The following is a 27,519-nucleotide window of genomic DNA, read 5'->3' as shown; positions in this document are numbered from 1 at the left end:
AACACTCGAATACAAGGGATCGCTCAATACATACATATTAAACATTCCGAAGACCATACCTGACAAGTAATTTAGGAAGTTTAATACAAATGTCGAGTTGCTACATGAGCCACATACTGTATTTTTAGTGTTATTAAAGTAAACTACCGAGTATAGGACAGGATGCTCTCGGGTGGCTTACAATATGTTGTATACATGATTTTCGTTATAATAAAGGGTTGCTAGTTCACCGTCTGGTATCAAGATGGTTTCGGAATTGGAACGGGTTACCCTGTTTCCGGTTTGATAATTATTCAATCTCTGTCTCATTTCTTTTCAATACGGATAGCAGACGTTATCTTTATTGAGAGCAAAATATTACAACAAAAAATATTTTATTCGTGTTTATTTGGGTACTTAACATATAAAAGACCCGCGAATATAGAACAAATGATTAAGGAATATTGCCGACAACAAGGGTTCTTGCATTTTTTCTGAAAGGCTGAGCTCATCCGCTCTCCATATCAAGCTCGCTCCAATTTCTGCTAATAAGGTCAGTTTTAAAAACAAAAATGCAATCATACTAGTAAATTGACCTAAGGAATCTGATTTTTGTTGTTGTTGGACTGAATTCACCATAGCCTGATAACACGGAGTCACTGATCTGGTGTATGACTTAACAACAGTTGACCTACCTTATGGAAAAGTCGACATAACGCTGCTTTCTAGTATTTAAAGACAAATCCTTCTATTCAGATTTCAGATCTACCTATAACAGCTTCATATATTTTATTTTTACTTTAGACTAAGTAAAAGCTTCAAAATAAGCAAATAAAAAAATGGGGTCACCGACCTCGTTTTCGATTTAAAACGCAATCTTTTTCACGGAATTTGGAAACCTATCAATAGCAGTGTATTATTTTTTTAAAAGTCCGTATCCAATAAAACTTGTCTGTACTGGTAACCTAGTTGTTAGTTCAAACTATTTTATTAATATTACCATTTTCTGAGTAGAAAATTATGAAGATAAGTTGCTAATAGTTTTCCCGCCTTTTTTTATAAAATATCTATAACACAACTTTTTGGAATTTTAAATCCTCAATGCTCTTCAACTTCGTACTTGTTTGCCTTAAAAAAATATTTTGATATAAGCGTCACTGATGAGTCTTATGTAGACGAAACGAGCGTCTGGCGTACTAAATTATAATCCTGGTACCTTTGATAACTATTTACACCACTGGGTCGATGCCACTGCTGGTGGACGTTTCGTCCCCGAGGGTATCACCAGCCTAGTTGTCAGCACTTCGGTGTTGAAATGAATACCAATTATGTGGTAATTTTTATAAATTTCCTGATTACAAAACTTTGAATTTTTCGAAAACTAATGATTTTCTTATCTCAGGAATGGATTACCTTAACGGTATTTGAAACAACTTTATGGAATTTTGGATACTCAATGCTCTTCTACTTCGTACTTGCTTGGCTTTATAAATATTTTGATATTAGCGTCACTGGTGAGTCTTATGTAGACGAAACGCGCGTCTGACGTACTAAATTATAATCCTGGTACCTTTGATACTTATTAACTATAAACGAATTAAGTTTAATAAAAATTGACCAATAATTTCTCGATGAGTATTCAATAGAATATGCGTTGTTTATATCTAAACAAAATAAGGAAATAAAAAAGTGGGGTCACCGTAATGGCAAAAATACACATCCCTTTGCGTTATAACGTTATAATGATTATGTACAACACATTCGACTTGCTACCCAAGCATCTTTAATAGCTACTTCACTAGATTTAAAAAACATTTGCGGAAAAACGCATACCTTTACGTTATAACGCAAAAATATTCTCTATCAAAAAATTATGGGGTTTCAAACTTCAGTTTAGTGAGGCAGCTATTCAAGCCGAAAGATAAATTTGTATATTTGACTATATATATATATATATATATATATATATATATATATATATATATATATATATATATATATAGTCAACAATTGTATGAAATTCTTTTTGTTCTTTTCTACTTTGCCACTTCCTGTAAATCAAAAATATCAAACCCTTCGCCTTTTAATTCAAATTTTCGTGTAGCACGTTAATGTATGTAATTTTCTGATACAAAAATCTTTCTAAATGTGTGTTTAATTACGATACAAGTATTCCCTTATTCCTATGTATATTCATTAAAATGATTTGGCCATTTGTTCATGAGGGTAGTAATGGGGTACCATCATGACGAATAACGGTAAAAATTCGTGCCAAATGACATTAACGGTAATTTTTGGTGCATGACGATGAAATGTACACTTTCTTTTAGACGATAAAATAATCCACCGATTTTGACGCATGACGTTAATTTTTTTCTCCAAAAATGACGCTAACGATAATTATTTGAGACCTCTGACGAATCAAGATAAGGATATTTAGACGACTCACGGTAAAATTTTAACCAATTTAACGCCAACGGTAGCCGAAAATTACTGTTTGACGCCTGACGGGAAATGGCATTACTGCATTCATTCATGGCTATCACGGATCTTCTATTAATAAAATGACAACCAAATTTTACTGGTAGACGGACGTGCAAAATAGAAAATACTACTTTCAAGTTACATCATAAAAAATGAAATGTAAATTTAATTAAACAGTTTTTTTATTATTGAATATTCAAAACTTTATGAATAATTACAATCAAATCGTTTGCGTTATAATGCAAAGGTTGCGTTATTTTGCAAAGGTTTGCTTTATTTCGCAAAGATTTACGTTATTTCGAAAAAGTTTGCATTATAATGCAAAAAGTTATAACACAAAAAATTTGAGTTAATTCTCAAAGGTTTCCGTTATTTCAGAAAGTTTTGCGTTATTTCGCAAATGTTTGAGTTATAATATAAGAAGACGTATGAACACCAATCGCATTTTGATAGTGTATTGAGAGGTTTTCTTGTGTATTTTCTATATTCTAGAAACTTCAACATCCCATCAAAAATATAAAAAAATAACTTATTGTTTATTTAGTCAAAATTTTCTGGAGTTTCGTTTTCATCATCTGATGAGTTAAACACAAATGCAAATTTTTACAATTTTAATTTGGTCAGAATAATAGCAAACTTTTAAGAAATATTTTTCTTTGTGTTCATCTCGTCAGAAAATTAAAATGGGCATGAATAATATTATAACCAAATAAACAATAAAACTTCAGACAATTCTACATCTTTTGGTATCAATATTATGAAAATCGCTCATACAGTTACTTCGTAATATTTTTTTGAAAAATATCGATTTTAGTTGAAATGATAAGACTTTTTTTTACTGGGAACTCACTTTTGTCCAATGACTGTATATTATAAATTGTGCTACAAAGATCGATTTATTAATTTTATGCTCCCACGCGGAGCGATAGCACGGAAACTAAACATTCTTCGGAAAGCGGATTGTTTAAATTGCCAATTATTTTGAACAAAAAAGTGAATTATTTTTATATCCTAATGGTATTTTTTTCTTTTTAACAGCACTCTTTTTTGTTGATTATTCAATATATGTATATGGTAACTGGCATATATATACATGTACATGCATACTAATAATCCCTTGGACATATGTTAGTTGATTGATTGTTGGTTGTTTAATGTCCAGTGTAAACTGTTATATACCTTTCTATCAAGAATGAGTTTCTCATTACTAGAAAGTTTATATGATGTTTTGATCACAATACCTTTAAAACTTAAAACTTACGAGTATTTTTCTCGTTAGATTTCTTGTGAAATTGAACGATGAGCGGCTTTTTACAAATACCGAAAAAAGAAATGGCGTAAACATCACGCTGAAGTAAGTCCATTATTAATTTTTCATTATTCAAAATTCAATAATGAATAATGAAATAGTTCACTATTCACTATTCAATGTTAAGTGATGAATAATGAATGATGAAATAGTTTATATTTCATTATTCAAGTTGCAGCGGTGAATAGTGAAACAAAAATAAAAAAATTGAAAGACACTATAGCTATATCCCGTATTTCTAAATTCGTCTTTTTGGTGTTATCTATTAAACAAATATTCAAATTATATAAGAAAAAAAGAAAGAAAAAACATATCTTTAAATCTTTAATTTTTTTTACTTATTTTGTTTCGGAGGATAAACTAGTGGGATTTCCTCACTATTTTTAACAGAAATTCCTTGGTTCAATGTATGGACGACCTGTATACTAAAACATGTATATCAAAATTAAAAAAAAAAACTCTACGTTGTCTTTTTTTTATTTTCACTGGACCTTTGCTATTCTTCATCCTCTGATTATAGATATAACAAGTCAATTGTACAACAATGACCAATAGAGTGGTTACGAGGACCTAAATGCAAAAATACGCGTGAAAATTAAAAAATAGCCAATTTTGAAGAATGAAATAGATATTTTGAATAATGGAATGGACTGCTGTGACCCTTCAACCCCTAATTACAGATATACCTTATACCTCATTCAAAAGCTTATTAAGGGAGGAACAAAAAGTATATAGTAAATATGTGCTGCAACGCATATTAGAGGAGTATCGAAGGACTTAAATATCGAAATATGCGTGAACATTGAGAAATAGCATATTTCGATATTTAGGTCCTTCGGTACTCCTCTAATATTAAACAGTCCACCAAATCAATGGAGAAAGAATGTATTATAAACCTACAAAGTCATTGAAAAGGAAAAGTAGAAAAATAGTGTTCAAATCTAGTTCAATGTATTTTATACTGTTTTTGTATTTTCATTGTCCACTAGATTGTGTATTCAAATGTGAGTTTTTGAAATAAGTAAATACTCTGAAATTGATGCCAAGAGCAAACAGTACATCTGATGCTGTTAGTTTGGTTTTTTTTAAGTATTCGTCCAACCGTCAACCTTGAGAGCTTTGATCAGTTATTGTCAGCATCATCAAAGTTCGTTTTGAAAGGTTGTAGAATCCTAATTGAAAATTAAACCAATGTTATCTAAAATTATGAAATGGCAACTGTTACGTTTGAACTGCCCAATGATTCAAAGGAGAAAATATGAAAACAGTTTGAAATAGTCGGATGCACTTGAATGTACATGACAAAATGGTAAAAAATTACAAAAGATTATTCAGACCTCATTACTTATAGTTCTGAATAAATTGAATTGAACATGCATTTTATTTTGTATAACCATTGTCAACTGGATATTACATCTACGTACACATATATGCAGCAGCTGTTTTTTGAAAATTATTGTTTACAGTTTATAATAAAAATAGATTTCAAAGGAATATAAAGCTTTTTATACATCAAAGATATAGTACTTTAGAAGAAAGATGTACTGTTGATAGTTGATAATAGAACAGAGCAGAAAGTTATTACCAACAAACATTTGATAATCAAGCTCAGCTGTACTTACAGTATGCACCAAATTGTGTTTTTTTTCTGACCGATAAAGAAATTTAACGTTAACTTTATCAACTATATTTTCAAATGAAATATCTGCAAATATAAGTCTGATCGAATAACTTTTTGTCCGACATTTTGATGGTCAGACAGAAGTTTATTGTCTGTAACATTGAGATATATTCTTTCTCACAATATGAAGTATTGTATTTTTTCATAAAATCATATTCATAAGAAAAATAAACTGCATTTAACTTTCTTAATTATACGGCTATATTTCTTGTAAATGAATATCGAAAATTTGTCTGTCCTCACACAATCTATGTACTTTTATGGAATAAGTAAATATAGTAGAATGTGTTTTATGTGTGATATATATGTAGTAGAGAACAATGTACAAATAAAAGTCATGATAGTGATACACGTAAAAAGTATAATTGGAATAGACCTTCGATTTATACATTAGTACACTTACTTTTTGTTGAAAAAACTAATGAACTTTGTAATCTTGGAAAGTACTTACTACATGCATTTAAGTGCAGAAACAATTTCTAAGACATATTTATATTATATGTAGTCAGAAACTCACAGGCTATATAATTAATATGTCTCTGATATTTCTGACGTTTATTGGGTCTTTCCACTTTTTCATGGCCAAGTAACAATCAATCAGTTTATGCCAAATCTAGTTGACAATGGTCCGGGGAGAAAAAAATAATTATTGTCCTATGGTTTTACTTAGTCAAATATTTCATATCCGTTTATAACAACGTTTACTATTTTTTGTTAACCGAAATATTATTTTTCATATCATTTATTGACTGTTTGTTTTAACATTTACAAGATGTATTCATTTGCTTTGAAATTTGTTCCCATATATCTTTATGAAATATAATGTTCGACGAAGAAGACAGATAAAATAATTTACATGCGTTTCCATGCATATTCTCATTCGTCACATATATCCCATAACAAGTTGGCTGATGCATTTCAATGTTTGAAATCCAGGGTAGAAATCCACCACCATAAACATCTTCTAACCACAGAAAAGGTATCTCCTTAGTTGTGTCATACATTTTTCTAATGACATCGATGGACATTATGGAGGGATTTCCATTACAGTATGGCGGATATGTTGGATACGGATACTCCAATAAAGATATTCTCCATTTAGAGTTACTTTGTCTCAAGGGTTCGGTATCGATAAGCATATAACATTCTAAAACATTCGTTAACAAGTTGTCTTTTTTCTTTTGTTGAAGATGTTGAATTAATAATGGCAAATTCACAATAACGTCGTCGTCAACTTTAACTACAAATTTTGCATTACTGCAAAAGTTGTTGACCCAAAACAAACTAAAGACAAGTTTATATGTTAGATTTCTGTAGGAATCTACAAAATTACCTTGCACGATATCCATATATTTCTCACTTTCCTTATTTATTTTCTGTTGGATTTCTGGTTTTAGGGTTTGTCCGAGCACAAAAATATATTCAATGTGTTCATTTTCATAATCCGAAAATGATCCATATGTTGAACGTATCTGTTGGCGTTCCAAAAACTTTTTTGCAGAACTATGTATAAAAACTAACAACAAAACACCTTTTCCTTTACATTTTATGGCATTGTTCAATAATGCACGATACTGATGTTTGTGTAGCAACGGATTTTCCAACTTGTCTTCTGATATGTTCCTGTAAAAGTTTTCAAATTCTGTAGAAATATTCATTCCTTTATATATTGTTCTATTAGATATACCTTTTCCTTTGGTCAATTCCTTGCGTACAAATCTTTGGGAATTTGGTATTTCTTTTGAAATTTTAAATAATGGAATTCTGCTTTGGATATTAACGTTCGATTTTAATTCATTTGTTCCAACCAGAAGATCAAAATTGATAGTTTTATAGATACTTGAATTCAACCATAATACTGTACAGAAAAATGCTACAGTTAAACATTTCCAAGTTTTGTTCATGATGAAATCAAATGAAAAGCGTGTTGTAGTGTTTGATATCATCGTAGGTCATGTAACATTTGTACCTTCAATCATTTGCTTAATGCGATATTTTCCAAATGAATGATTTTTCAATAGCAAATGTATGACAAAAAGAAACAATTTGTTTAGAATAACATATTGATACTTTGATGAGTTCTAAAAATATATTCACTCACAAACAAACAAAAATCCATATGATATGTTTGTGAGTGACGTGGTACAGTTTATACACCAATTAATTCATTTAAAAAAGCGTTGTATCCGTATAATTTTTTAAAATTTTAGATAAGGAATTTATTTTTTCAACCACTCGTAATCTCTATCACACGCAAATTGTATATGTGTGTCATTGAATAGGACTGGCGCTTGCATATATTTGTTGGAAAACGTATATTTTTATACTCCATGAAATTTGTCATCCGATAAAAAAAAAATTCAAACGAATGTTTATAATTTAACGATTAACGCGAAGTGAAAATAAATTTTGTTAATGTCGATCCTGATTGTGTTATTATCGCCGCCATATCTTGTTTACATTGGTCACCAGAAGACGTTCGGTCAACGTCGTCTATTGAAAAAACGTCAAGAACAATTACCAGAAGTCCTTCTGTCAATCAATCATATCAACGAATTCCCTAATATGCAAATCACATAAGAACTATATTAACGTGATCTTAAAGGGTCATCAGCTGTAAAATTTATATTCGTTGATGTTAACAACATTCATATATTTCATATATAGAAACAATCAGTTCTGCAAGCTAGCGTTCTGTATAATGTTTCAGCATTTCGTAAGTATTTTACACCAGAAGTCATCTAATTGTCATTTGAAATGACCCACGAAACTGCCGATGACCATATAATAATAAAGACATATTCCTTCACCTCTCAATATATCAGATATAACAATAATACATGCATGCATGTATCCGCGAAACATAATAGAAATGTCAGTATTTAACTGATTTATAATTTTGCAATTTTGAAAGATGATTTTATTGACATGCGTAGAATTATACATTGAATTATTTTCTGGTATAATGTTTTTGACCTATTCGTCTGTACGTCTGTCCGTCCGTCCGTCAGTCAGTCAGGCCGTCAGTCCTGTTCTTGTCATCGCGACTTCTATGAAACCACATAAGATAATTTTATGAAACTTAGATAATAAGGACAGGAAATTATGATTCATTTTTTTTCTAGGAGTTTCGCCTTTCTGAACTTATTTGCCTCAAAATACAATACTTCTACAGCAGTTTGTCATCACAATTCCTCTGAAACCACACAACAGAATTTCATCACTCTTTTTAGATAATAAGGACATACTAAGTAGATGTGCATATTGATAGGAAATTATGCTTCAATTTTTTTCTAGGATTTACGCCCCTTTAAACTTATATGTCCCAATATAATAACAGTTTGTCATCGCAACTTCTCTTAAACCACACAACAGAATTTCATGAAACTTTGTAGACAATAAGGACATACTATGTAGATAAGCATATCGACAGGAAATTATGATTCAATTTTTTTTCTAGGAGTCACGCCCCTTTGAACATATTTGCCTTAATATAAGTTGCAACAGTTTGTCCACGCCACACAACAGAGTTTCATGAAACTTTGTAGATAATAAGGACATACTATGTACATGCACATATCGACAGGAAATTAGGATTCATTTTGTTTTCTTATAGTTATTTCATTCGTCCAGTGACAATGTGGGGGCGTGGGGTATGTTAGAGCGCTCACTAAGGTTCTTTAATTTAAGTTTAAAGGGAATCAGTTGTTATAAATGCAGGAAGCTGCATGTATTAAAATAAACTTCTTTTTAAAGTTAAGTGCTTGTGGGTTTAACACATATCAAGACATAATGACGAGGAGGAGAATACCTGTAAATGTGTATATCTATACTATTTACACCACTGGGTCGATGCCACTGCTGATGGACGTTTCATCCCCGAGGGTATCACCAGCCCAGTAGTCAACACTTCGGTGTTGACATGAAAGTCAATAATGTGGTCATTTTTATAAATTTCCTGTTTACTAAACTTTGAGTTTTTCGAAAAACTAAGGATTTTCTTATCCCAGGCATAGATTACCTTAGCCGTATTTGGCACAACTTTTTTGGAATTTTTGATCCTCAATGCTCTTCAACTTTGTACTTGTTTGGCTTTATAAATGTTTTGATATGAGCGTCACTGATGAGTTTTATGTAGACGAAACGCGCGTCTGGCGTACTAAATTATAATCCTGGTACCTTTGATAACTATTCATACAACTTGAATAGATAGTCAAATATACAAAATTATACATCGGCTTCAAATTGAATTATTTCGGCAGAAAAGGGTTGTTTTTAAGTAAGAAATCGTTTGTTGAAAACTCCTTATTTAATGAAATTTCGCTTATTAAAAATCATGGGGTTTAAATTTCAATCTAGTGAGGTAGCTTTTTAAGATGTTTGGGTAGCAGGTCTTATGTACAGTATATAATTATATTAAATAAACGCATATGCGCTATAAGTTTGTTTACATATTCCACGTTTGTTTGGATGTCAGAAAACAAATTTCAACTGATTTGATCTATTTAAGATCTTTTGCTAAATAAGTTCATTGTGTAATAAATATTTTGAGCTAAGCGTTCGATCCATCATAAACTACGTTTCCAAAGTGATAGCATTAGTATCTGAGCTTTCACTGTCAAGGTACCATGTATGCCAAGCTCATCAACTATTATAAATGTTATAGATGACTGACACAATATTTCTCCTTTTGTTACATCAAACATTAAGCTTTGTCTAATTCCACCAATAAAATATTGTCATCCACTACATTCCAACGAAGGTGAGAGGTTTATCTAGCTACTAAAAACTAAGTTTAATCCACCATTTTCTACATACATAAAGAAATACATGTACCCAGTCAAGAATATGACAGTTGTTTTTTGATGTGTACGATTTTTCGATTTTGCTATTTGATAAGGGACTTTCCATTTTGATGTTTCCTTGGAGCTCGTTTTTTTTTTTTTTTTTTTTTTTTACTTTTCTCAAAAATGTTAAACTCGTTACTGGAATCCAGTATGTTTTCTGTGTCGGCAAGTTGACGAATTCCACGATCTGAGGTAAAATCTTCCTTTCTGTAATAAATTTCTGGAATCACGGTAAAATTTAATGAAGTTGTCCCTGTCATTAAAACTAGTTAAACATTGTCTAAATACAATTCCTCTGTAATTATTGAAGCTGTTTGACTGAGTCTCTTCAAAATTGTTCACAAAGTTGCATTTAAGTATAAATGTAAGCCTGAAGTTCCGAATAAGACTGACTTGAAACCATAAGTTGTACACGTACTGATTGGATCTTTTCAGTCACTTAACCAGAAGAAGCGAGTTACATCACGCCCTGAATTATTAAGCACAAAATGCCTAAATGCATTTTCAATGTCTGTTGTCATTTCGAACTTCTGAGTACGTGTTTCGGTTATATCGTTTGAAATAGGTTGATATGAATGAAGATGGTCATTCAAAACTAAACTTTGCGTTGTCTCCACAACTGCAATTAGACACAAATCTAATTGGAGTAGTTGTAAAATCAGATGACACTTGTCACTTAGTCATGTACACCAAATATAGTAGACCTGTTGCATACAGTAAAATTAAAAACAGACAAAAACACAAAACTTTAACTATAACCACTGAACCATGAAAATGAGGTCAAGGTCAGATAACAACTTCCAGTTGGACATATACACCTCATAATCCTTCCATGCACCAAATATATAACACCTATTGCTTATAGTATCTGAGATATGGGCTTGACCACCAAAACTTTACCTAGTTTATTGATCCATAAAAAATGAGGTCGATGTCAACTGAAAATTGTCTAACGGCCATAAGGACCTTGCAAGGTAAGGACATAATAAATAAAGTTACCTTATTACTCATAATAAGAGAGAAATTAACATGACAAAAAAAATAACTTATTTTCAAGTAGTCACTGAACCATGCAAATGAGATCAAGGATATTGCATATGTGACAGACATCAACTTCATAAAATAAGGCATCTATATACAAAGTATGAATCATCCAGGTCTTCCACCTTATAAAATATAAAACTTTAAATATAAAAGTTCTAAATTAACACAGGCGGCTCAATGCCCCTTTGTCGAACTTTCTGCAACAAAAGTGTCAACCTCGACAATTAGAAATACATCATGGCTCTATGTTGATTGTTTATTTATACCACGATCCGGCATACTCAGGCAAACTTCTGCCGATCAAAAATCACTGAATGAAATACAATTTGTTATTACTACCTTATCTAAGATTCGTAATAAATGTTAACAAGAGTGCACACGCTAAAATGTCTCGCTTTCTTTATTAACCCTTGATATTATGTTTAGTCCTTAATATAAACCTTTGCTACAACAATCTCATAAACTTAACACAATCCAAGAAAATGAAGTCAAGGTCATATAAACCAAACGAGGAATACATGTTCACGTTACAATCAATCAATACACTAAATATAGATGACCTATTGCTTATAGTTTGTAATAAAACAGACTTAACCACAAAAACTAAACGTTGACAATTTACAATTATGACCATGATAATTCATGTAAACATATAAGTGACTACGTGGCTGGTAATAACCTTGGAGAATAAAAACTCCACCAGCAGTGGCTTCCGTGAAATACTAAGGCTTTTCTACCTCGGGCATAGTTACCTTAGCTGTATTTGGCAAAACTTTTAGGAATTTTGGTCCTCGATGCTCTTCAACTTCATACTTTGTTTGGCCTTTTTAACTTTTTTGGATTCAAGCGTCACTGATGAGTCTGTTGTAGACGAAACGCGCGTCTGGCGTATATACAAAATTTAGTCCTGGTATCTGATGAGTTTATTTCCACCCAGTGGTTGTAAATAAACTCATCATAGATACCAGGATTAAAATTTTGCATTTGCGCCAGACGCGCGTATCGTCTACAAAAGACTCATCAGTATTTACGTTTTAAAAACATTATTTCACTTCGGGCTGCGCCCTCATTGAAATAACCTTCTCGTGTTGACAATTTTGGATATTCACCTTTTCAACGGCCCATAATTGTATATTGTTCATTATATTTGGTGACTGTTTTTTCCCACATTTACAGGCTACATTGTTGTGGTTTGATCTGTTCCCATATATCTTTTTAAAACATAACGTTTGACAAAAAAGACCGAACAAATAATTTACAATGCCAATTTTCTCTCTCCACACATGCCTGATGCATTTCAATATTTGATATCCAGGGTAGAAATACACCACCATAAACATCTTTTAACCACAGAAAAGGTACCTCCTTAGTTGTGTTATACATTTTTCTAATGACATCAATGGATTTAATGGAGGAAAAGCCATCGCAGTATGGTGGAAATGTTGGATACCGGTACTCCGATAAAGATGTTCTCCATTTAGAGTTATTTTGTCTCAAGGGTTCGGTATCGATATGCATATAACATTCTAAAACATTCGTTAACAAATTTTTCTTAGTCTTTTGTCGAAGGTGTTGAATAAATAATGGAATATTGATAATAACGTCATCATCAACTTTAACTACAAATTTTGCAATACTGCAAAAGTTGTTGACCCAAAACAAACTAAATATATACACGTTTATATGTTAGATTTCTGTAAGAATCTACAAAGTTACCTTGCACAATATCCCTATATTTCTAACTTTCGTCATTAATTTTCTGTTGGATTTCTGGTTTTTGGATTTGTCCGAGCACAAAAATATATTCAATGTGTTCATTTTCATAATCTGAAATTGATCCATATGTTGAACGTATCTGTTGGCGTGCCAAGAACGTTTTGTAGAAACTTCTTTTCCAACAAGAAAACACCTTTTCCTTTTCATTTAATGTCATTGTTCAATAATGCTCGATACTGATGTTTGTGTAGCAACGGATTTTCCTATTTTTCTTCTGATTTGTTTCTGTAAAAGTTTTCAAATTCTTTAGAAATATTCATTCCTTTATACATTGTTCTATTAGATATACCTTTTCCTTTAGTCACCTCCTTGCGTATAAATATTTTGGAATTTGGTATTTCTTTCAAAAATATTGGAATTCTAATTTGGCTCCGATGTTAAGGTGATACCTAACACTACAGGGAGATAACTCTGTAAAATCAGCTAAACGTTTTAATTACGTTGTGTTGTAAAAAGAATATTAAGCTTCTCAATGATCAAAATTGGTGTTTGTCAAACTGCTATATAACCAGTGTAATTTTTCTGACAAAACGGTTGGTTCAAATTTTTGAATTTTTTTATATTTTTGTTAAAGTGTCAAAGTTATTACTTTGACAAAATTTCATGAAAATTAAACGAGCCAAATTAATTTAAGTGAAAGTGTTGGGTACCACCTTAAATCATTTGTTCCATTCAAAAGATTAAAATTGTTAGTTTTATATACTTAAAATCAAACATGATACTGTACAGAGAAATAATAAGGTTAAAAATTTCTTCTAAGTTCTTTTCATGATGACATTGAATGTGTACTATGCAGTAGTGTTTGATATGGTGGCAGATGTAGTGTAACATTTGTACTTCAAATAAGATATATGCTTAATTTGATTTTTTTCCAAATGTATGATCTTTCTACTAGTAAATGTATGACGAAAATAATCAATTTGTTCAGACTGACATATGGATATTTTGATGAGTCCTAATAATGTATCTACTTTTACTTTGGAAAAGATAATTGCTTTCAATCCTACCAATTCAGATGTTGGCTATGCAATATTTTTTAATGAAAAAAACTTAAATAAGAAAATAAAATATAAAATATATATTAAAAATATATTAACGCAATTTTAAGTCAAATCGGTGCACATGAATAAGACAGCTAGTGCCCCTTTAAAAGGCCAACAGCTATCAAATTTATGTTCGTCGATTTGACCAACATTCTCATATTGTATTAATACTAAAATGTATATTCAAATTAAAAAAGTAAACAAGAAACAATTAGCACTGTAATGGTTTTGTATAATGTTTCAGCATTTCATAAGCATTTTAGACCAGACGCCATCTAATTGGCATTCGAGATGACTCGCGATACTGCCGATGGTCATATAGTAATAAAGACATATTCCTGAACCTCTATATATATTAGAAATAACAATAGCGCATGATGAATGCATGTATACGTGAAACATAATAAAATTGTCAATATTCACTGATTAGTTACATTCAATTTTGAAACATTCATAATGATTTTATTGACATGCGCAGAATTATACATTGCATTATTTTCTGTAAGGCTACATATTTTATTGACAAAAATAAGAAAGAAATCGTATGGGTTACAATTAGGTTCATTGTGTATGGCCAACTTATAATCATAAAGGTATTCTAAAATGTAAAATATTAGAATAATACATTTTTGAAATCATGAAGTTCTACGGTAGCGTATTAGCGCCACATATTTTAAGTCTTTCAACTTTTTTGTGAAAAGACCTATTATACTTATTGTGATCATTTTTTTTTTCTTCCGCCATATTTCTAAATTTGATTTGTGGTTTAGCAAGATGTCGATTAGATTTTTTGCTCATGATATCGAACATTTTTTGCACTTTTAAGACTACATTGATTGCACTTTTAAGACTGACTCTGTTTAGTGGAAGACTTTTTTTTATTATAACAGTTATCTCCCCAAACACTGTTTTTTTTTCGTGGTGATATCTCCTCTGTAACCGTAAAAGAAAGCGACAAATTGATGTTATCAGATTTCTCGTTATATCCTCATGATGATTTGTCAAATTTTAACCGAATCAATTCGTAGACTACACTTGACACTTATTTCCCCTTTTGACTTTGACATAAGTGATATGTCAATGCATCACATGAATGGTAAGAAAGGCAGGCATAAGTTACATGTATTTGAGCTCCTGTGTTCATAAAAATAAATTTTAGGTCAAAGGTCAATTTCAAAGGTCGAGTTCATGTTCTAAATTTTGACTTTTCAATCTTCCGCTATCTCCTCCGTTAATGTAAAAGAAAGCGACTTTATTGTACCAAATTTCTCGTTATATCTCAAGGGGGGTTACTAGAGAATAGCATAGCATTTATCATGTTAGGGTTAAAATCAATATGCCAATCTTAAGACCATCCTAATATTTGTTCTAAATTGCTATTTTAGACATCCTGTATTATGCAAGGACTCTTACTAGAACAAGAAAGAGGTGTTTCATCAGCACACGATCAAGTAAGACTTATCAAATTACCAGCTATGTCATTTAAATAAATAAGAAATAGTAGGAGACCCAATATAGAGCCTTGCGGAACTCCTGCATTACTATTCTCAAAAGTCGAAATGCTTCTTTTTCCCATTTGAAATATAACTAATTAAGTGATTAAATACATTTTTAAATACAATTCTTTCAAATACTTTGCCCACTGGTGATAATAATAAGATTGTACAATTGAAAATCAGTGATTTGTCTCCGGTTTTGAAAATATATAAATACTCCTAGTCAACACATTTTAAAGATTTTGTGAAAGTACAATGGTAATGTGCATTTTTTTTTCTTTTACATAAAACACAAATAAATAAACACCGATTTTCAGATCGAAATATCTTAAATACCGCAATCCAGAGATACCATGTAAATAAAAATTTTATGTATACTCTACTGAATATACAATATTGATAATTTTACATTCGTACTGGTTATGTAATAAGATCTGTGTCCATGAAAAAATAATCAGCGGGGGGGATGTATACAATAAAATGGTTAGTGGCTTGTATTATACAAAGAGAGAAAATTTCTTTAATTTAAGTGTCACATACTTGCCTACAAAGTTTTAAACAAATTATAAACTATACATTTCACAATAATAAAAATAAAAGAAATACCCAGCCTAGATACGCATGTGAGACACTTAACCTATTGCAACTAAAATGTTCAATTACAAACACGTTTTGCAGGATCTCGATATTGACGACTTCAAGTCTAAACCTCCTGATTGCAATTGTGCTAGTTCCCAATTCACATATAATCCTGCTGGCCTCGTTATTACCGGTGACCTCAACATTGTTAATAACACTTCTCTACGAAATGTGTTATCTAAAGGTCCGAAATATCTTGAGCCTAAATCCATCAATTGGAAATACAACTTTAATATTTTTGATGGATTCAGTCGCGGATTATGCCAGGCAATGAGCTAAGCGCGAGATGGAAGACGTAGACACTCTTTCCGAGTGGATTAAGGCAGTGAGGTCGTTGATACAAATCAGAATTAAGAAACTGAATTGGTCTATCAATGCCCATGCTACATCAATCTTTAAAGACCCAAATGTTGCAAAACACCTATCCTACCTCCATGACAAATATGTTGTTGTCCCCGCAGATAAAGCATCAAACAACATCGTTTTTGTGTGTAAAACTCATTACATTAACTGCTTGATAAACGAATTAGGTATTGACAATTCACTTGGAAACTCAACATATACCCTCACGACACTTACCAAAGAGGAAATCCTGGATAATCATAGGTCTGTTCTATGTTCCTTTGGAATTTCAACCAAAGATGAAGAACTGGATCTTCCATAAAATTGAGAATGGAAATGGGGAATGTGTAAAAGAAACAACAACCCAGCCATAGAGCAGACAACAGCAGATGGTCACCAACAGGTCTTCAATGCAACGAGAAATTCTCGCACCCAGAGGCGTCATTACTGTATTGGATAGCTAAACTATATAAGTGTCCTTACAAACAAAGGTATATTGCTGGGTCTTCCAAGTGCTCTTTCTAAATTATTAACATCTATTTTATCAGCAATCAAAAACGGGCTTCAAAGTTATTGTGAAACTGCCTATTCTAGTGGTGGCGTGAATCAGATGTGGATACTTAAAAATTCCAAAGATCTTTAAGAGTACATACAATCTAACTCTCTTTCATCTTGTAACAGTATTAAAACATTTGACTTTTCTACTCTTTACACAAGTATTCCACATTCCAAACTAAAAGACAAATTGAAAGAGTTGGTATTGCTTTGCTTCATAAAAAAGAATGGCAAACGTAGATACAAGTATCTTGTCTTAGGGAGGGATAAATCCTACTTTGTAAAGGATAACTCTGATTCAAACAAAAAATTCTCTGAAACTGATATTATCAAGATGTTTGATTTCTTGATTGACAACATATTTGTTACGTTCCGAGGGCGTGTTTTTCAACAAATTGTCGGCATTCCAATGGGAACAAACTGTGCCCTTCTACTTGCCGACTTGTTTCTTTATTATCAAAAGGCTGACTTCATGCAGGAACTTCTTAGAAAGAAAGACAAGAAGTTAGCAATATCCTTTAACTCTACTTTTCGCTATTTAGATGATGTTCTTTCGCTAAATAATTCAAACTTTGGTGACTATGTGTAACGCATCTATCCAATCGAACTACAGATAAAAGATACTACAGATACAGGTAAGTCAGCCTCATATCTTGACTAACATCTAGAAATTGACAATGAGGGTCGGTTGAAAACAAAACTTTACGACAAAAGAGATGATTTCAGCTTTCCAATTGTGAACTTTCCATTTCTAAGTAGCAACATTCCAGCAGCACCTGCATACGGGGTATAAATCTCCCAGTTGATACGATATTCCCATACTTGCATTTCTTATCATGATTTCCTTGATAGAGGGTTGCTGCTCACAAGGAAGTTATTAACCAAGAGTTCCGAATGGTGAAGTTTAAATCATCCCTTCGTAAATTTTACGGACGCCATCATGAGTTGGTTGACAGTTATGGATTAACCGTTTCACAAATGATATCGGATATGTTCCGTACGTCGTAACTACAATCCCCTTCCCTTTCATGAATGTGACCTACCGAATTAGACTATTTACCGGATTTGTTATCACATAAGCAACTCGACGGGTGCAACATGTGGAGCAAGATCTGCTTACCCTTCCGGAGCACCTGAGATCACTCCTAGTTTTTGGTGGGGTTCGAGTTGTTTATTTTTTAGTTTTCTACGTTGTGTTATGTGTACTTTTGTTTGTCTGTTTGTCTTTTTCATTTTTAGCAATTGCGTTGTCAGTTTATTTTAGATTTCTGAGTTTGACTGTCCCTTTGGTATCTTTCGTCCCTCTTTTACATCTGACTATGACATTTAGCTTTAGTACCATTTTGTTTTCACAAAGAAAAACTCATTTTTAAAATTATATATATAACATTCTGTTAAAAAAATCATTGTAATGGTGAATTGATATTAGCATAACATCCTCGAAATTACTTGTTCAGATCCAGGAACAAAATAAATAAGAATATACTAAATGCTTAAACATTATATATAGTACAATGAACACCAATCGCATTTTGATAGTGTATTAAGCGGTTTTCTTGTGTATTTTATATATTCTTGAAACTTCAACATCACATCAAAAATACATAAATAAAATTATTGTTTATTTAGTCATAATTTTCTGGAGTTTCGTTTTCATCATCTGAAGAGTTAAACACAAATGCAAATTTTTACGATTTTAATTTGGTTAGAATAATAGCAAACTTTTCAAGAATTATTTTTCTTTATGTTCATCTCGTAAGAAAATTAAACTGAGCATGAATAATATTATAACCAAATAAACAATAAAGCTTTAGACAATTCTACATCTTTTGGTATCAATATTATGAAAAGCGCTCATACAGTTACTTCGTAGTAATTTTTTGAAAAAAATATCGATTTTAGTTGAAATTATCAGACTTTTTTTTACTAGGAACTCACTTTTGTTCAATGACTGTATATTATAAATTGTGCTACAAAGATCGATTTATCAACTTTATGCCAAAAAGGCTAAAAAAAAACACGCGGAGCGATGGCACGGAACTAAACATTCTATGGAAAGCGGATTGTTTAAATTGCCAATTATTTTGAACAAAAAAGTGAATTATTTTTTTTATCCTAATGGTATTTTTTTTCTTTTTAACAGCACTATTTTTTGTGGAATATTCAATAAATGTATATGGTAAGTTGGTAACTGACATATATATACATGTACATGCAGAATAATATTCCCTTGGACATATTTTAGTTGATTGAGTGTTGGTTGTTTAATGTCCAGTGTAAACTATTATATAACTTTCTATCAAGAATGAGTTTCTCATTACTAGAAAGTTTATATGCTGTTTTGTGCACAATAGCTTTAAAACTTAAAACTTACGAGTATTTTTCTCGTTAGATTTCTTGTGAAATTGAACAATGAGCGGCTTTTTACAAATCCCGAAAAAAGATATGGCGTAAACATCACGCTGAAGTACGTCCATTATTCATTTTTCATTATTCAAAATTTAATATTGAATAATGAAATAGTTAACTATTCATTATTTAATGTTAAGTGATGAATAATTAAATTGAGAATGGAAATGGGGAATGTGTCAAAGAATCAACAACCCGACCAAATAAAAAACAACAGCAGAGGGTCACCAACAGGTCTTCAATGTAGCGAGAAATTCCCGCACCCGGAGGCGTCCTTCAGCTGGCCCCTAAACAAATATATACTAGTCCAGTGATAATGAACGCCATACTAATTTCCAAATTGTACACAAGAAACTAAAATTAAAATAATACAAGACTAACAAAGGCCAGAGGCTACTGACTTGGGACAGGCACAAAAAAGCGGCGGGGTTAAACATGTTTGTGAGATCTCAACCCTCCCTCTATACCTCTAACCAATGTAGAAAAGTAAACACATAACAATACGCACATTAAAATTCAGTTTAAGAGAAGTCCGAGTCTGATGTCAGAAGATGTAACCAAAGAAAATAAACAAAATGACAATAATACATAAATAACAACAGACTACTAGCAGTTAACTGACATGCCAGCTCCAGACTTCAATTAAACTGACTGAAAGATTATGATTTCATCATATGAACATCAGGCACAATCCTTCCCGTTAGGGGTTTAGTATCATACCATCATAACATATATGAGAAGAACATAACCCGTGTCATACCAACAACTGTTTTTAGAATAAATATGTTTAGTTCCGATGCAAAGACCTTATCAATGACTCAATATTAACGCCAAAATATGCAATCTTTAATGACTTGACAACAGTATCGTAATTATATCCCTTCTTAATAAGTCTATTCAAAGGTTTTGTAAGTTTCTGAGGTGAATACTGACACCTTTGTGCTTTATAAAGAATATTTCCATAAAAAATTGGATGTGAAATACCTGAACGTATTAGAAGTCTGCATGTTGAGCTATATTTACGAATGATGTCTTTATACCGATGATAAAATTTAGTAAATGTTTTGACTAGTTTGTGATATCGAAAACCCTGGTGTAATAATTTTTCAGTAATACATAAATTTCTCTCGTTAAAATCTAAAACATTGTTACATACACGAGTGAATCGTACAAGTTGAGATATATAAACACCGTAAGATGGTGACAAGGGAACGTCACCATCTAAAAACGGATAATTAACGATAGGAAATGAAAAATCATCCCTTTTATCATAAATTTTAGTATTCAGCTTTCCATTAGTGATATAGATATCAAGATCAAGAAAAGGGCAGTGGTCATTGTTAGTATTAGCTTTATTTAAAGTAAGTTCAACAGGATAAATTTCATTAATAAACATACTGAAGTCGTCATTATTGAGAGCCAAAATATCATCCAAATATCTAAAAGTATTATCAAATTTGTTTATCAGATGTTGTTTCGATGGGTCTTTGCTAATTTTTGTCATAAATTGTAACTCATAACAATACAAAAACAGGTCTGCAATAAGTGGTGCACAGTTAGTCCCCATTGGAATTCCGATAATCTGACGATATACGGAATCCTGAAATAATTTATATTTCATTATTCAAGTTGCAGCGGTGAATAGTGAAACAAAAATTAAAAAATTGACAGACACTATAGCTATATCCCGTATTTCTAAATTCGTCATGTTGGTGGTATCTAACAAATGTTCAAATTATAAAAGAAAAAAAGAAAAAAAACATATCTTTAAATGTTTAATCTTATTTATCTAGTTTGTTTCGGAGGATCAACTAGTGGGCTTTCCTAACTATTTTTAACATAAATTCCTCGGTTAAATGTATGGACGACGGGGTCCAAATCACAAACAAAGTCGTTTGGACTATTTCATGATTACCTCGGATATAGAAGCATTTGTAGTTTCATCAGATATAGGGATAAGTTATAGATCAGATCATTCTCCTGTATTGATTAATTTAAGGTTTTCTAGTCAGATAAGAGGGAAGGGTACATGGAAATTTAATAACAGTCTTTTGAGGGAAACTGAATTTATTGATAAAGTAAAAGGGGACATCAAAACTGTCATTGAAGAATATGAGTCTGATCCATCTATGGATATTGAGACAGAGGATAAACAGTTTAATATAAGCTATCAGCTTTTATGGGATATGATTAAGATGAAAGTCCGTGGATCTGCAATCTAATTTTCGTCTTTCCAGAAAAAAGAAGGAAATAAAAAAGAAAAAGAATTACTATATAAGATATCATTATTAGATGAAAAACTTTTGGAGAATAACTTGCCATCAGTATACCAAGAAAGGGAAGGGATCGAACTAGAATTAAAAATATTGAGGGAAAAAATGTAAAAGGGATAATAACAAGAGCTAAGGCAAGATGGCAAGTAGAGGGGGAGAAGGGAAGTAACTATTTTTGTAATTTGGAAAAAAAACATTACACAGAAAAAATTATTCCTAAACTTATTTTGGAGGACGAGACTGAGATAACAGATCCCAGTACTATTAGAAATGAACAAAAACAGTTTTATAAAAAATTATATACTAGTTGTAAACCATTGTTACTGAAAACTCACAAGGACACATCTTCAACATGATAATCCTTTTATTACAAAACCAAATGAGGAAGAGGTGGGTTCCTGTGGGGGACCTTTAACAATGCAGGAATGTTTGTCTTCTCTTAAACTTATGAAGAACTCCAAATCACCTGGTATAGATGGATTTACTGTTGAGTTTTCTAAATTCTTTTGGAATGATATTAAAATACCACTGGTAAGATGCTTAAATGAGGCTTTAGAATATGGAAAGTTCTCAATCACACAAAGGCAGGGACTCATTACTTGTATACCAAAGGAGGGTAAGTCAAAATTTTATTTAAAGAACTGGCGACCTATCACACTTTTGTGTGTAGACTATAAGATTGCTACAGCAAGTTTAGCAAATAGACTAAAAAAGGTGCTGGTAAATATAATTAGTCAAACACAAAAAGGATTTCTTAAAGGTAGGCATATAGGCGAATGTACTAGATTTATTTATGATCTGATGGAAAAGATGGAGGAAGACGACATTCCTGGACTTTTACTTTTAGTCGATTTTGAAAAAGCTTTCTACACGGTCGAATGGTCTTTTATACTAGAGGCTTTGCAGTTTTATGGCTTTGACAATACATTTATAAGTTGCATTAAGGCATGCTACTGTGATGCCTCTAGTGCAGTGTTAAACAACGGATATATTTCAGAATTCTTTTCATTGAAAAGAGGGGTTCGTCAATTTTTATTGAGTCAATATGCTGATGATTCTTCCCTAGTCCTGGATGGTGACCAAAAGTCTCTAAATGAATGTCTCAATTTGTTTGATAAATTTTCAGAATGTGCTAGACTTACGTGTAATGTTGACAAAACTGAGGCCATATGGATTGGGTCAAAAAAGGGTAGTATGGAAAAACTTTTGCCAGAAAAAAATCTTGTTTGGAACCTTTCTGGGAGGTTCAAACTATTAGGTATATGGTTTGAGCTTGCTAAAAGGGATAAGACTCTATGAAATTTTACAGCCAAGATAAACAGTATCAAGTCACTTCTTAATACTTGGGCTTATAGAGAACTAACATATATTGGGAGGGTGGTTGTTATTAAAACTTTAGCACTTCCCATTTTGGTTCAAGTTCTGACTGTCCTTCCTAACCCCCCAGATGGGGTTTTGAAGGAGATTCAAAATATATTTTTCAATTTTTTATGGAAAGGAAAACCAGATAAAGTGAAAAGAACAGTGGTTATGTCCGAACACTGTGATGGCGGTCTTAAGATGCCTAATATTTACTATTTTTGTTATAGTGTAAAAATGTCTTGGCTGTATAAATTACTAGACCCCCAAAATTATTCTCCTTGGAAAGTTTTGCTGCTTAGTTATATACAAAAATTTGGGGGGGGGACAAAATTTTACATTTAAGTAAGGAAGGATTGCTTTATTTAGCAAAAAAAGTCAATCCCTTTTGGCATGATATCCTGGTAAATTTTTCAAAATTGAAAAATAAGTTGAAAGTTGAAAACAATACCGATATTCTGGCCCAGTCCATATGGCTAAATCCAAACATCAAAATGGATGGCAAGATGATTTTGAAGGGTAAATATATTGAAAATTGTATATTTTTTATCAATGATCTGGTGTCGGATAATAATACATTATTCTCATATGAAGAATTTGAGAAAAAGTATAATATCAAGACTAATTTTGTAGAGTTTTATGGTATTTTAAGTGCTATTCCAAATAGATGGAAAAGTAGGATAGAAGGTAGTTCTAAACTTGATAATATTGAAAATAAATTAGTAGATAAAGTTAAAAAAGAACCAAAATCTTGTAAATTTTTCTATAATTTATTTCTGGAGGATAATAAAGTATTATCACTATCGTCCCGTAACAAATGGGAAATAGACTTAAATATACAGATTGAAGATTGGAATGCTATTTATTCCATGCCCTTCATTATAACAAGAAATTCGTTTTTACAAAATTTTCAAATTAAGATTGTTCATAGAATTTTACCATGTAATTCCTTTTTATATAGATGTAAATTAAAAGAAACTGAACTTTGTACATTTTGTTCAGAAGTTAGAGAAAATATTTTTCACATTTTTTGGGAATGTAATGTAACAAAAAACTTCTGGTTTTCCATTATAGATTGGATTAGAAATTATGACATCTTCTTGCCTTTTAGTGCAAAAGAGGTCATTTTAGGTGTGTCTGAGGATTTTGTCAACAGTAAAACAGTTAATAATATTTTGTTGTTACTTAAATACTATATATACAAATGTAGATGTAAGAGCGTATTGCCCACAAAATATGGTGGGATAGAATATTTAAAGTATTGGATCAAAATAGAAAAATACTCTGTATGTTTCTTAACCCCTACACAAAAGATAAAATTGGATCAGAAGTGGCAATTGTTAGAAGCAGCATTAAATTAACAAAATCAATTGTAATATTTATATCTTATTATACCATTATGATTTAATTGACCTTACAAGTGTTATTTAACCTTTTATACTTGTGTCTAATACTGTATTATGTAATTTCACGTGTTTCATCTTCAAAAATAAAATAATTACAAAAAAATGTATGGACGACCTGAATACTAAAACATATATATCAAAATTAAAAAAAAACTCTACGCTGTCTTTTTTTTTAATTTTCACTGGACCTTTGCTATTCTTCATCTTCTGATTATAGATATAACAAGTTAATTGTGTAAAGAAATGACCAATAGAGGGGTTACGGAGGATCTAAATGCCAAAATACGCGTGAAAATTAAGAAATAGCCAATTTTGAATAATGAAATAGATATTTTGAATAATGGAATGGACTGCTGTGACCCTTCAACCCCTTATTAGAGATATACCGTATACCTCATTTAAAAGCTTATTAAGGGAGGAACAAAAGGTATATAGTAAATATGTGCTGCAACGCATATTAGAGGAGTATCGAAGGACTTAAATATCGAAATACGCGTGAACATTGAGAAATAGCATATTTCGATATTTAGGTCCTTCGGTACTCCTCTTATATTAAACAGTCCACCAAATCAATGGAGAAAGAATGTATTATAAACCTACAAAGTAATTGAAAAGGAAAAGTAGAAAAATAGTGTTCAAATCTAGTTCAATGTATTTTATACTGTTTTTGTATTTTCATTGTCCACTAGATTGTGTATTCAAATATGAGTTTTTGAAATAAGTAAATACTCTGAAATTGATTCCAAGAGCAAACAGTACATCTGATGCTGTTAGTTTGGTTTTTTTTAAGTATTTGTCCAACCGTCAGCCTTAAGAGCTTTGATCAGTTATTGTCAGCATCATCAAAGTTCGTTTTGTAAGGTTGTAGAATCCTAATTGCAAATTAAACCATTGTTATCTAGAATTATTAAATGGCAACTGTTACGTTTGAACTGCCCAATGATTCAAAGGAGAAAATATGAAAACAGTTTGAAATAGTCGGATGCACTTGAATGTACATGACAAAATGGTAAAAATTACAAAAGATTATTCAGACCTCATTACTTATAGTTCTGAATAAATTGAATTGAACATGCATTTAATTTTGTATAATTCTTATATGATTTGCATATCTATAAATACTTGAATTGGATTGGTCAATTAGAATTTATCTCTTTTACACTTCGATAAACCATGTTTCCGAAACTACTTTTGTAATCTATTCATGCGCGATACACAAGCTTGCAGTGATCCCGGGATTTTCAGCAAATTGAGATTTAAAAACAATTGCATAACAGTTGTGACTATTCTAGTGCATATATAACAAAAAAAGAAATAAATTTATTGCACTAAAGTTTCGAAAATGTACAAAAAATAAATTTAATAAAAATTTCATGAAGGATTTGGCGAATTTACGTCATGGCAAAAAACGACGTCATACGAATGGAAATTTTCAAGGGAAAGATTATTTCGTTACGTGTACGCTTCAAATTCGGATAACATTTAATTAAAATGAAGTTTTTAAGGTAGGTCCTATTTCATTTAAGATTCCGTTGTATTTATCGGACATTTATGGTTTTTAGAAAGTCAAGATGGCGGCGTACTCCTTAGTTTCGACTTGCCATTGTGCTTTTGATTGTAAATATATATAGTAGCCATCAACAAAAAAAATGTTGGGCTGAAGAATAATAAGGATTAAACACATTTTTTCTAGAGGTTATTGATGTGTAAACCGGGGCTCTTACTCACAAACTCAACATAAAAGTCCTTCGGACTTTTATTCAGTTTGTGAGTTAATCGCCCCGGTTTACACATCAATAACCTCTAGAAAAAAATGTGTTTAATCCTATAATAACCATTGTCAACTGGATATTACATCTACGTACACATATATGCAGCAGCTGTTTTTTTTTTTTGAAAATTATTGTTTACAGTTTATAATACAAATAGATTTCAAAAAGCTTTTTATACATCAAAGATATAGTACTTTAGAAGAAAGATGTACTGTTGATAGTTGATAATAGAACAGAGCAGAAAGTTATTACCAACAAACATGTGATAATCAAGCTCAGCTTTACTTACAGTATGCGCCAAATTGTGTTTTTTTTTAAAGAAATTTAACGTTAACTTTATCTACTATATTTTCAAATGAAATATCTGAAAATATAAGTCTGATCGAATGACTTTTTGTCCGACATTTTGATGGTCAGACAGACTTTTGAATACACTATACTGGTCTTTGATGATTGACATAAATACGTCCACTTATATAATGCTGAAATTTAGAACCAATTCTTTTTTTTTTTAAATTCATATAAAGTTTATTGTCTGTAACATTGAGATATATTCTTTCTCACAATATGAAGTATTGTATTTTTTCATAAAATCATATTCATAAGAAAAATAAACTGCATTTAACTTTCTTAATTATACGGCTATATTTCTTGTAAATGAATATCGAAAATTTGTCTGTCCTCACACAATCTATGTATTTTTATGGAATAAGTAAAAATAGTAGAATGTGTTTTATGTGTGATATATATGTAGTAGAAAATGAATTTCATTTTATTTTACAATATACAAATAAAAGTCATGATAGTGATACACGTAAAAAGTATAATTGGAATAGACCTTCGATTTATACATTAGTACACTTACTTTTTGTTGAAAAAACTAATGAACTTTGTAATCTTGGAAAGTACTTACTATAGGCATTTAAGAGCAGAAACAATTTCTAGGACCTATTTATATTATATGTAGTCAGAAACTCACAGGCTATATAATTAATATGTGACTGATATTTCTGACGTTTATTGGGTCTTTCCACTTTTTCATGGCCAAGTAACAATCAATCAGTTTATGCCAAATCTAGTTGACAATGGGTCGGGGAGAAACAAA

At 31.3% G+C, this 27,519-nt stretch overlaps 1 protein-coding gene across 1 annotated transcript in view; it reads left to right on the top strand.

Annotated features, from left to right (window-relative positions):
• Nucleotides 1-27,519, top strand: part of LOC143069181 (jouberin-like) — a 377,039-nt gene that overhangs the window by 283,240 nt on the left and 66,280 nt on the right. The gene's annotated exons all lie outside the window — the stretch shown is intronic.

Source organism: Mytilus galloprovincialis, chromosome 1 (genome assembly GCF_965363235.1).
Source record: "Mytilus galloprovincialis chromosome 1, xbMytGall1.hap1.1, whole genome shotgun sequence".
NCBI lineage: Eukaryota > Metazoa > Mollusca > Bivalvia > Mytilida > Mytilidae > Mytilus > Mytilus galloprovincialis.
This window is presented reverse-complemented; position numbering and strand designations above follow the sequence as displayed.